The sequence below is a fragment of the Myripristis murdjan genome, chromosome 5 (genome assembly GCF_902150065.1).
Source record: "Myripristis murdjan chromosome 5, fMyrMur1.1, whole genome shotgun sequence".
NCBI lineage: Eukaryota > Metazoa > Chordata > Actinopteri > Holocentriformes > Holocentridae > Myripristis > Myripristis murdjan.
The window spans coordinates 27234053-27244682 of record NC_043984.1 but is presented as its reverse complement, the minus strand read 5'-3'; the positions used below and the strand labels follow the sequence as shown (position 1 = coordinate 27244682).

Genomic DNA, 10630 nt, shown 5'->3' with positions numbered 1-10630 from the left:
TAGCCACATCTTCATTCTTTAGAATCACTTATGATTGTATCAGTTAACTTCTTCTCAGAAAATCATTTAACATGTACACAGCAAACTTGTTTTTAAAGCGTGCCCATTGTGTCAAGGTCAGGAAGCTACGTTTAGTGTGGTTACCTAACACACAAACTAATGAGATTATTATCTAAGCAAGCTGATGACAGTCCCACTACCTCCTGTGTACCACATCCTTCCCAACGCATAACAGGGTTATGAAGAAGACCTTGTCTGGCTTGAGCGGACACACACAATTTTGTTACACAAAAGCACCGAGCAACTGGCTGCCGAAACCCGGGATCGAACCAGGGACCTTTAGATCTTCAGTCTAACGCTCTCCCAACTGAGCTATTTCGGCTTACGCTATCTGTTTTATTCCATATTTTATTCCAAAATTACACATTAACCACACTGACTACCTAACCAACTACAACCCTATAACTGTTACAGCTAAAGATGTAATAGTAATGTAATTATATTATAATGTAATAATGCTGGGTGCTGGTAAACGCCACACTGCAGTTGTTCCTAAACTGCAGTGTTTACATAAAAGTTGTAACAGTAGGACCATAGCCCACTGGATCTTCATTCTTGAATATTTATCAAACGTATTAGCCATAAACTATCTCTTAGGCTGGCCTGTGTGTGCCATTATGCTTTTTGATGGGTGGCCGGGAGCGCACAAAATGTCAAGATGAGAACAGATTGACATGTGGAAGATTCGAGAGACATCTAATGAGGTTTTTTATCCATTGAGGATGTTGACTGTGGAGCTTTTCATAAAGCCTGTGTGTTTAGCAGATACACACAGAGGACAGCCTGAGAGGAAACCTTGGGTTGAACCTAAAATACCAGCCAACTGTCTGCCGAAACCCGGGATCGAACCAGGGACCTTTAGATCTTCAGTCTAACGCTCTCCCAACTGAGCTATTTCGGCTCACACTTAACATTTTAACATCAGAATCAGAATCAGAATCAGAAAGATCTTTATTGCCAATTGAGTTTGCACAAACAAGGAATTTAAAGGTGCTTCACATAAATAAATGACAACGCAGTTTACAAAATTTACAATTCAAACACACAAAAAAACATGCTGCAACCAGCTCTGATCTGATGTCTCATTGGTGTATCTGTTAGTGTAATAATAATATAATATAATGCTGATTTTGATTATGGTGAATGGGACACTTCTTACACAGCAGCCTTCATAGTACACATACCCTATTATATTAACCACACCACTAACTAACTACCTAACCAACTACAACGTACCCTATAACTGTTACAGCTAAAGATGTAATAGTAATGTAATTATAATATAATAATGCTGGGTGCTGGTGAACTCCACACTGCAGTTGTTCCTAAACTGCAGTGTTTGCATAAAAGTTGTAAAAGTAGGTCTAGAGCCCAATGCATCTTCATTCTTGAATATCATCTTATCAAACTTAATCTGTTAATCTCTTAAGGTGGTGTGTGTGTGTACCATTATGCTTTTTCATGGGTGGCCAAGAGGGCAACTAGTGTCAAGATCAGGAGACTGATTTGTGGAAGATTCAAAGGTTTAAACCCTAGGATAAACCCTAAAACAACAACACTGCCGAAACCCGGGATCGAACCAGGGACCTTTAGATCTTCAGTCTAACGCTCTCCCAACTGAGCTATTTCGGCTCACACTTAGTGTTTAAACATCAGAATCAGAATCAGAAAGATCTTTAGGCCCGTTTCCACTGAATACGTTCCTGGTAGTATTTTGGGGGCAGGAACTACTACAGGAACGTCCTCTCTCTCGGCCCTCTCAACTGCCATTTCTCCACTGAGAGGAAGGTTCCTGTAAAGTTACCGGGCTCTGGATGTGACGTAATCGTCGTGCATCTGACTGGGCGTCAAAATGCGTGTTGTTAGCATTAGCTAACGACAGCTAGCACGTTAGCATTAGCTTGGTAGTGTTGATTGTGTTGCTAAGGACACTAGCGTTAGCTAAGGTTAGCTTTAGCTAACACTAGCGACAAAATAGCCGGCATTTTTAGGGACGCTAGCGTTAGCTAAAGCTGTGTCCCAATTCAGGGTTCGAAGGCCGCGTCCTCCCCGTCAACGAAATGGTACGGTCTAGCCTTCGGAGTATAGAGTGGTGAAGTCCCGCCCACCCACTTTCGGTACATGGGTCCTCAAAAACAAAAAATTATGAATGCGATCCAATGGGTAGATAAAAATTATTTTCTGGTCCCGTTTGAATTGTGCCATGGATTTCACATATGCTGTTTGTGATATTTAAAGATAATTTTTCACGCAAAGAAGACTACAATTTAGTGCGAAGAATATTAATAATGTTAGGTTTTGTGTGAGCCCGCTTTGTGAACTACAACTCTTCGCTGCTCTCGGTGCGAATGATATACGTCACCACCCGCACTGGAAGCCTACAACAGACATGGCGATTTCTCTGAGGTTTTGAGGTTCTGAGTTTTTCCGCCCGACGGCGGGGTCCGCTCACCCTCCCGCCCGGCCCGGCGCTCCGTCGGCCCTCGGAGACGCGGACAATCGGGAACAAAACACACCGGCATCTTGACTTGAATCTGGATGGAGGGAAACGGCGATGACGTGACGTCACATAGGCGACACAGTATGTAGTCTTTCTAATTGTGTTTTCTCAACAGCATTTAACTGAACAATGGCGCAATAAACGATCAAACTCTTGACATGAAAATTTGTTATTTAAGCCTATAAACAACATTTGTGTAATCCATGGCATAACGACGGGGGGACCAGAAAATAATTATTTTCTGTCCATTGAACACCATTTTTTTTCGCTCAGAAAGGTCCCATGGGGGTCCACCGGAAGGGGCGGGACTTCACCACTCTATTTCCTGGTCGCGTAACCGCCATTACCGCCGTTGCCATGACAACAAACTCCGGAGACCGAAAGAAGGCAGACAAGACAGAACAGTAAGAAAGAAAGAAAGAATCGACAGAGGAGAGAGAAAGAAAGAAAGTAGGAAAGAAAGAAAGATAGAAGAAGAATGGATCCGGAGATAATTGTATGTATTTTTTTGTTGTTCCTCGCTCTGGAGGAAGAAGAGAGGAGTGTGCGTTCACTCCGTCAGCGCCGACGGGTCGTATATCTCCGGCTGAGAGAGGACCGGGTAGAGGTAGGCTAAATTCAAACTAGATTGAGAAGCCTAGATGGAATGATAAGTGGATAAACAGATTTTGCGTTATTTATTTAAGCTCTAAAATTAACTAGATTCATGTTATAAACTAAAAGTATGTAGTTATAGTTTAATTAGTCGTTTTTTCTTCTCCTCTTCCTCCACTCCTTCAGACAAGACCGATGTACTGCAGGGTCAATCTGGCTGTACCTGTCCTGGACAGTTATTTTAATGGACAAGACACCAGGCAGGACTTCAGGCTGAGCAGAGAGTCCCTGGCAGCTGAACCTGCTCCACCATTATCGGAGACATGGATGGGGTGCCACACAAGAGACCTTGGTGGCTGGCGAGTGGGGCATCATACAGGGTGGTTTCCAGGGTGTTTGGGATGCCTCGCTCCACTGTCCACTGGATTGTCCACCGAGTTACTAAGGAGGTGGTGGCCATTCGCCAAAAGGTCATCCACCTCCCAAAGACCGCAGAAGACCTGGCGGCAGTAACTCGGGGGTTTGCAGGGCTGGCAAGACACCAAGCTTTTTCTAAAGCTGCTGGTGCGATCGACGGCTGCCACGTCAGGATAAAGCCTCCAAACGGCCCTGATGGTCAGTGCTACATGAACAGAAAGCTGTTTGCATCTATCATCTTGCAGGCAGTCAGTGACCATCAGGGCCGCTTTTTAGACATGTACGTGGGCTGGCCGGGGTCGGTGCATGACGCCAGAGTACTCCGGCACAGCCCACTGTACAGACAGGCTGCTTACCCTCCTCCAGGGCACTTCATCCTCACAGACGGCAGGTACCCGTGCCTCCAGCATCCACTCCCCCTCATCACTCCCTACAAACAGCCTGTGCAAGGTGTGGGAGCCCAGCGCTTCAATGCCCATCATTCAAGGGCACGCCCTATTATTGAGCGTGCCTTTGGAATGATGAAGACCAGGTTCAGGGCCATTTTTTTGCAAGCGCTGCAGGTCCATCAAACCTTTGTGCCTAAGGTAAGTCATCACAAAATATGATTCTTATTTTTGAGTACTGAAACAGAGTAAATTAAAATTAATGAGTAATTCTTGTTCATTTTAGGTCATAACAGCATGTGCCGTCCTTCACAACATCTGCCTGGGAGCTGGCGACATCGTGCCCCCAGAGGATGAGGTGCAGGACATCATGCCGGAGGGTGAGGGGGAGAACGGGTTGGAGGCCGTCAGTGGTGCTCCGTGGCAGGACCGTCTGTCTGCGGAGGTGTCTGCTCTGGAGGAGGATAACCCTGATCACAACTATCTTTAGTTGGTAAGTAACATAACTTTAAAGCCATTATTCCCACTTGAAGTGTTTTGTAGATGGTTTTGTTTGTTGTAATAATTTATTATCATTATATTTCTATTATTAAACTATGTAATAATTCTTGCCTCTTTCTTAAAAAATTCTTAGTGACATGGCAGCCGTCGATCAAGTAAACCCTGCAAACCCAGGACGACGTGGTGGACAGTGGAGACCGGACCCCCAAACACCCTGAATACCACCCCAGATAATGTCCCACTGGCCGACAGAAGACACCACAGTCTTTATTGTGGCATCCCATCCATCCCAGCAGCACTGCCAGGGACTCCTGTTCAGCCTGTTATTGTATATAGTTAGGAATTTTATTAATAATGCATTTAGTTCTATTTGGTTTTGTTCATAATTATAAGTTGTACATATTTCATCATGAAAATACTTTTTAAAAGTAATCTGTAAATTGTAAATAGTTCGTTCTGTAGTAATAGTGTAAATTTTTGTAAATGTTAAGATTTGTTTAGACTTTTCTGTTAAATCCGTTGTTGTCCCTGAAAAGTAGCACTTGATGCTGTTTGCTAACATTTTTATAAATTGTACTTAAGTTGTAATTACTAAATGCAAGACGACATGTGAGAATATAACAATAATTTAATTTTTAAAACATAAAAACGTATTTACAGCACGAATTCAGAAAAACAACATAACTATAAAATGAAATAACTATATATAATTTAAAATTGAAATTAAATAAATACATTTACTAAAATGAATAACTACAACTAATTAACTATATACAATATAAACAAAATCAATGCCGCTCCACCAGTCTCTCGAGGAGAGAGAAGAGCCTCTCCATTCTCTCCTGGCTCTCTCTCTCTCTCTCTCCTCTCTTCTGCCTCCCTCTGCTGCCTTATATCCTCCCTCAAGAGGTCCATTATCTCATTGGAATTTGACTTAGAGTTAAGGTGCTTCGCATAAATAAATAACAACACAATTTACAAAATTTACAGCTCAAACACACAAAATAACATGCTGCAACCTGCTCTGATCTGAGGTCAGGTTGGTGCATTTGTTAGTGTAATAATAATGTAATATAATGCTGAGGTTGATTATGGTGAACAGGACACTTCTTACACAGCAGCCTTCATAGTACACAGACCATATTTTATTCAGAAATTATATTTAACATTGCACAAAAAGTAAGGAAATTTGTGGAAATAGTAATGTAATTATTATTTTAATGTGATAATGCTGGGCACTGGTGAACTCCACACTGCAGTTGTTCCTAAACTGCAGCGTTTGCATAAAAGTAACAGTAGGACTAAAGACGACTGGATCTTCATTCTTCTCATCTTAATCTGATCTCTTAAACTGGCGTGTGTGTGCCATTATGTTTTTTCATGGGTGGCCAAGAGGGCACGTAGTGTAATGAGGTTTTTTATCCATTGAGGATGTTGACTGCAGAGTTTTTGATAAAGCCTGCCTGTTTAGCAGATGCACACAGAGGACAGCCTGAGAGGAAACCTTGGGTTCAACCCAAAACACCAGCCAATTGTCTGCCGAAACCCGGGATCGAACCAGGGACCTTTAGATCTTCAGTCTAACGCTCTCCCAACTGAGCTATTTTGGCTTACACTTAGTATTTTTTACATCAGAATCAGAATCAGAATCAGAAAGATCTTTATTGCCAATTGAGTTTGCACAAACAAAGAATTTGACTTACGGAGTTAAGGTGCTTCGCATAAATAAATGACAACACAGTTTCAGTCAGTGTAATAATAATATAATATAATGCTGATTTTGATTATGGTGAACGGGACACTTCTTACACAGCAGCCTTCATAGTACACATACCCTATTTTATTCCAAAATGATATATTAACCACACTACTAACTAACTACCTAACCAACTACAACCCTACAACTGTTACAGCTAAAGATGTAATAGTAACAGAGCTGCCAACTCTCACGCATTGGCCGTGAGACTCACACATTTGATTGGCTTCACACGCTCTCACGCCACACCTCCGATTTCTCACGCTGAAGTGCTCATCAAGACCCTTTTTTTTCTTGACTAAAAACGGTTCTGTTTATCTGTGATCTATCGGCTGGGCCACTTTTACAAGAGGCTCAGCCAATCAGAAGAATCTTTTCGATCAATCAGGGACTTCCACTCACCTCACCGGCATATTATCCAATGAAATGAATGAGTTAGAGGCTACTGACATTACAAAGTTTGTACGCCGCCCAAGCGTTCATGCACGAGCACATGCACGGTCACGCACGCAGCACGAACGTGGATATGGTGTAACTCATGCAACTTTCCTCCTTCCTCCGCAAAATCGTTTAATGCGCGCAGTGCGGTTACCGGCGAATCGCCGCGTTGCGCAATCAATAATGAACCGTGTTGTCTGTGTCGCTGTCCATGGTGCTGCTGCAACCGCATATAAACAAAAGTCGGTTTATAATGAAAGTACAGCAGTCTGTGTGCGCGGCTTAGGCTAGGCTTAGGCTATATTGATTTATGATGATTTTTCATGGGTGGCCAAGAAGGCATCTAGTGTCAAGATCAGGAGAGACTGATTTGTGAAAGATTCAAAGGTTTTTTATCCATTGAGGATGTTGACTGTGGAGCTTTTGATCAAGCCTGTACATTTAGTAGATACACACAGAGGACAGCCTGAGAGGAAACCAGATAAACCCTAAAACAACAACACTGCCGAAACCCGGGATCGAACCAGGGACCTTTAGATCTTCAGTCTAACGCTCTCCCAACTGAGCTATTTCGGCTCACACTTAGCGTTTAAACATCAGAATCAGAATCAGAAAGATCTTTAGGCCCGTTTCCACTGAATACGTTCCTGGTAGTATTTGGGGGGCAGGAACTACTACAGGAACGTCCTCTCTCTCTGCCCTCTCAACTGCCATTTCTCCACTGAGAGGAAGGTTCCTGTAAAGTTATCGGGCTCTGGATGTGACGTAATGGTCGTGCATCTGACTGGGCGTCAAAATACGTGTCGTTAAAAAAACGCGTTGTTAGCGTTAGGTAGCTAGCACGTCAGCATTAGCTTGGTAGTGTTGGTCGTGTTGCTAGGGACACTAGCGATAGCTAAGGTTAGCTTTAGCTAAGGTTAGCTTTAGCTAACGCTAGCGACAAAATAGTCGGCATTTTTAGGGACGCTAGCGTTAGCTAAGTCAACGTTAGCTTTAGCTAACATTAGCGTTAGCTAAAAATGCCGGCTATTTTATCACTTTCTGTTGACACCACATCCTGCCGTGAGTAAATCCAGTCAGTGCCAGTTAAACCCCAAGCTCCACCCAGGAGTTTTCGGGGCCGTTTGGAGTACCTACCGCGAGGCAGGGACTTTTTTAGCCCCTGTAAAAGTCCCGGAACTCTCTCCTTTGAGGGTGGTTCCGACGGTGGAGACACGCAACAACGGCCCCGGCCCTGAAAAATTACCCCCAAGTTCCTGCGGTGGAAATGGGCCTTTTATTGCCAAGTGAGTTTGCACAAACAAGGAATTTGACTTAGAGTTAAGGTGCTTCGCATAAATAAATAACAACACAATTTACAAAATTTAGCCTACAGCTCAAACACACAAAATAACATGCTGCAATCTGCTCTGATCTGAGGTCAGGTTGGTGCATTTGTTAGTGCACTGATTCTTGAGAGTCGAGACAAAACACTTTCTGAAAAACTTTTTTTGAAAATTTACACTATATTGATTAGAGTTATATATTCATGTAGATAAAGATCTGTGCTATTTAACCATGCAAAGGTGCAGGCTGGAGGTGAAAAAACATTTTTAATAAAGTCACATGTTTACCTCAAAAACTTGATTTGTGTCAACTCCGTCAGACACACTTAAAGTATATAATTATATAATTATAATAGCCCAACAAGAATCTTAAGTTCTTAGGTATGTTGTAATAGTGTTTAGTTACTCTGATATGCAATAAAATATAATATATAAACTTAAGGCTTAATTTCACACTGTTATGAATACACAGATTTCTAAAAATTTGTATTTTCAAACTTTATCTTTTATTTTGCCACTATAGAAAAAAATCCTTAAGTGAAAAAGACACAAGAGGATGTAGATCTGATGATCCTTTATTACTTAAACAACAAAAACTGAAGAAAGAATTAGTTTTTTTTCCCAAAAAATTACAAAAACATACATCTGACGGTGCTGATGAAGATCTGACGGTGTTGACAGGAAACTGACGGAGTTGACAAAATTGTATTTGCATTTGTGATTAATGAACAATTCATACAATTCAACTGAAATAAACAAACTGTAAATACACCATTTCACACTATAACAAATTGCACCGTTTCCAACTATTAAAACAATAAGCGAAGAAATGTAATTAAGCCCATATAACAATCAGCCATAGGTGTTGCTGCAATTGATTGGTGCAACCCTGTTACCGTTACTCAGGAACCAAAACCAAATCCTTATATTATTGACTGAAAAAGTCACATTGAATTATATTAATTTAAGGAATTTGTGAAATGTATCTTGTCCAACCTTTTAATAATCAGGCTTTGTTTTTTCTAATTTCATTTTCAAATATTTGCTCAAATAAATTATGCATATAATCATTCAAACTATTAAAATGAGAACAGGCTAAACCCCTCATGTGCTGAGAAAATCATTTAAGATTTTTTAATAGAAATGATATGCTAACAGGGTGAACAGCATGAGTGAGAAAGATAAAAAAATAAGGAAGTTTCTAAGTACTGCTGTCTCTTCTGTTCATCAGCATCACGCCTGGCACGGCAGCACCTCTGCTTTTCAGCAGACTTAAAGGGGCACTTTACCGGAAGATAATGTTCATTTATTTTGCACATAATCTCTAAGTGATGTGATCAGAAGACACATTTAGTATGTAAAAGTGTCTTGGGTTGCAAATCAGTGCTAATGTTCAAGCTTTTTCCCAGGAATAGATGCTAGCTATGCTAGCTGCTATGCTAGCTGGTCGAGGACAAGCTTAATTATATAAATAAAAAAGGAAAACTTTAAAATGTATTTGTCTTTTTCTGAGAATATGAGTAACAGGGTTGCAGTGGTTAGAGTGACACACTTAAGGCTAAGGCTTAAGATTGGAATAATATGAAAAATAGAAGAGAGAACGACCTTTGGTCTACAAATGGCATTAGCAAATGCCTTGATGATGTAATTTCTGCTGAGTCATCTGACTCACTGTTTTTGTTCTTCTTCTGCAGGCTAAATAGGTTTCGGTAACAGGGTTGCGCGCATGTTGTGGGACAGTTTAAGTGAATAATTATTATTTTTTAAAATAAGTTTATGATTCACTAAATTTTTTTAACAATTTCAAGAGACACATATCAACAAAATCATGCCAAAAAAATGTAGATTTATAACTTTTTTTTAACCATTATATTTCATATGTAACCTGGTCACCATGAAAGTGGGACAAGAGAAAAATGCCATATAGGGGGTGTTAGAGACCTATTTGGTATTTTGAATCATATTTTGAAACCATTTTTCTATAATTATATTTACATTTTGTCTCAGGAAAAGTATAATTTACAAAACAAGTGCTTGTTGTAGTATTTTGTGCAAGGATTATTTAAATTTTCATGGGTGGGACTGGGAAAATGTCCTCCAATTCCTCCAAGTATACTGTAAAATAATGTAATTGCATGTTATATATGTACATTAATGTGCAGATAAAACCCTAAAATAACATTCTATTCCTTTACTATGTTTGAAAATAGTATAATATTAGCACATTAAGCGGTTATTGGTGGATTTGTCAACTCCGTCAGCTTACATGTCAACTCCGTCAGACATAAAACCTGACGGAGTTGACTCTGACGGTGTTGACGAAATGGGATGTTTTTTCCCTCTGCAGAAAAAGTCACTGCAGCTATCTAGCTAGTTTTTTGGATATTGCTAGCTGCCTCCATAATCTCAGTAAAATACTTTCATTGAATCCACTATGGTTTAAAAAAAGTATCATAACGGAGAGATGGTGTTGACATGCTCCAGCTGTGACCATAGGAAAATTGACATTGCTCTTCTAAAATATCAAAAAATGTCAAACTTACCAGACCATGTGTGGTATTGATACATTAACCACAGCCAGGAGAATGAAAAGGGATCCTCAGGGATAAAGCTGACCATGCTATTTCCTGATTTAATGAGGTTTATGAAAAAA

At 40.6% G+C, this 10630-nt stretch overlaps 5 non-coding genes across 5 annotated transcripts; all 5 read right to left on the bottom strand.

Annotated features, from left to right (window-relative positions):
- Nucleotides 1-309: 309 nt before the first annotated feature.
- trnaf-gaa (transfer RNA phenylalanine (anticodon GAA)) lies at nt 310-382 on the bottom strand. The gene has a single exon. It is a non-coding gene; the product is annotated as a tRNA-Phe (tRNA).
- Nucleotides 383-888: 506 nt separating this feature from the next.
- Nucleotides 889-961, bottom strand: trnaf-gaa (transfer RNA phenylalanine (anticodon GAA)). Its single transcript has one exon. It is a non-coding gene; the product is annotated as a tRNA-Phe (tRNA).
- A 658-nt stretch (nt 962-1619) lies between these two features.
- On the bottom strand, nt 1620-1692 carry trnaf-gaa (transfer RNA phenylalanine (anticodon GAA)). The gene has a single exon. It is a non-coding gene; the product is annotated as a tRNA-Phe (tRNA).
- Nucleotides 1693-5995: 4303 nt separating this feature from the next.
- Nucleotides 5996-6068, bottom strand: trnaf-gaa (transfer RNA phenylalanine (anticodon GAA)). The gene has a single exon. It is a non-coding gene; the product is annotated as a tRNA-Phe (tRNA).
- Nucleotides 6069-7155: 1087 nt separating this feature from the next.
- Nucleotides 7156-7228, bottom strand: trnaf-gaa (transfer RNA phenylalanine (anticodon GAA)). Its single transcript has one exon. It is a non-coding gene; the product is annotated as a tRNA-Phe (tRNA).
- Between the last annotated feature and the right edge of the window lie 3402 nt (nt 7229-10630).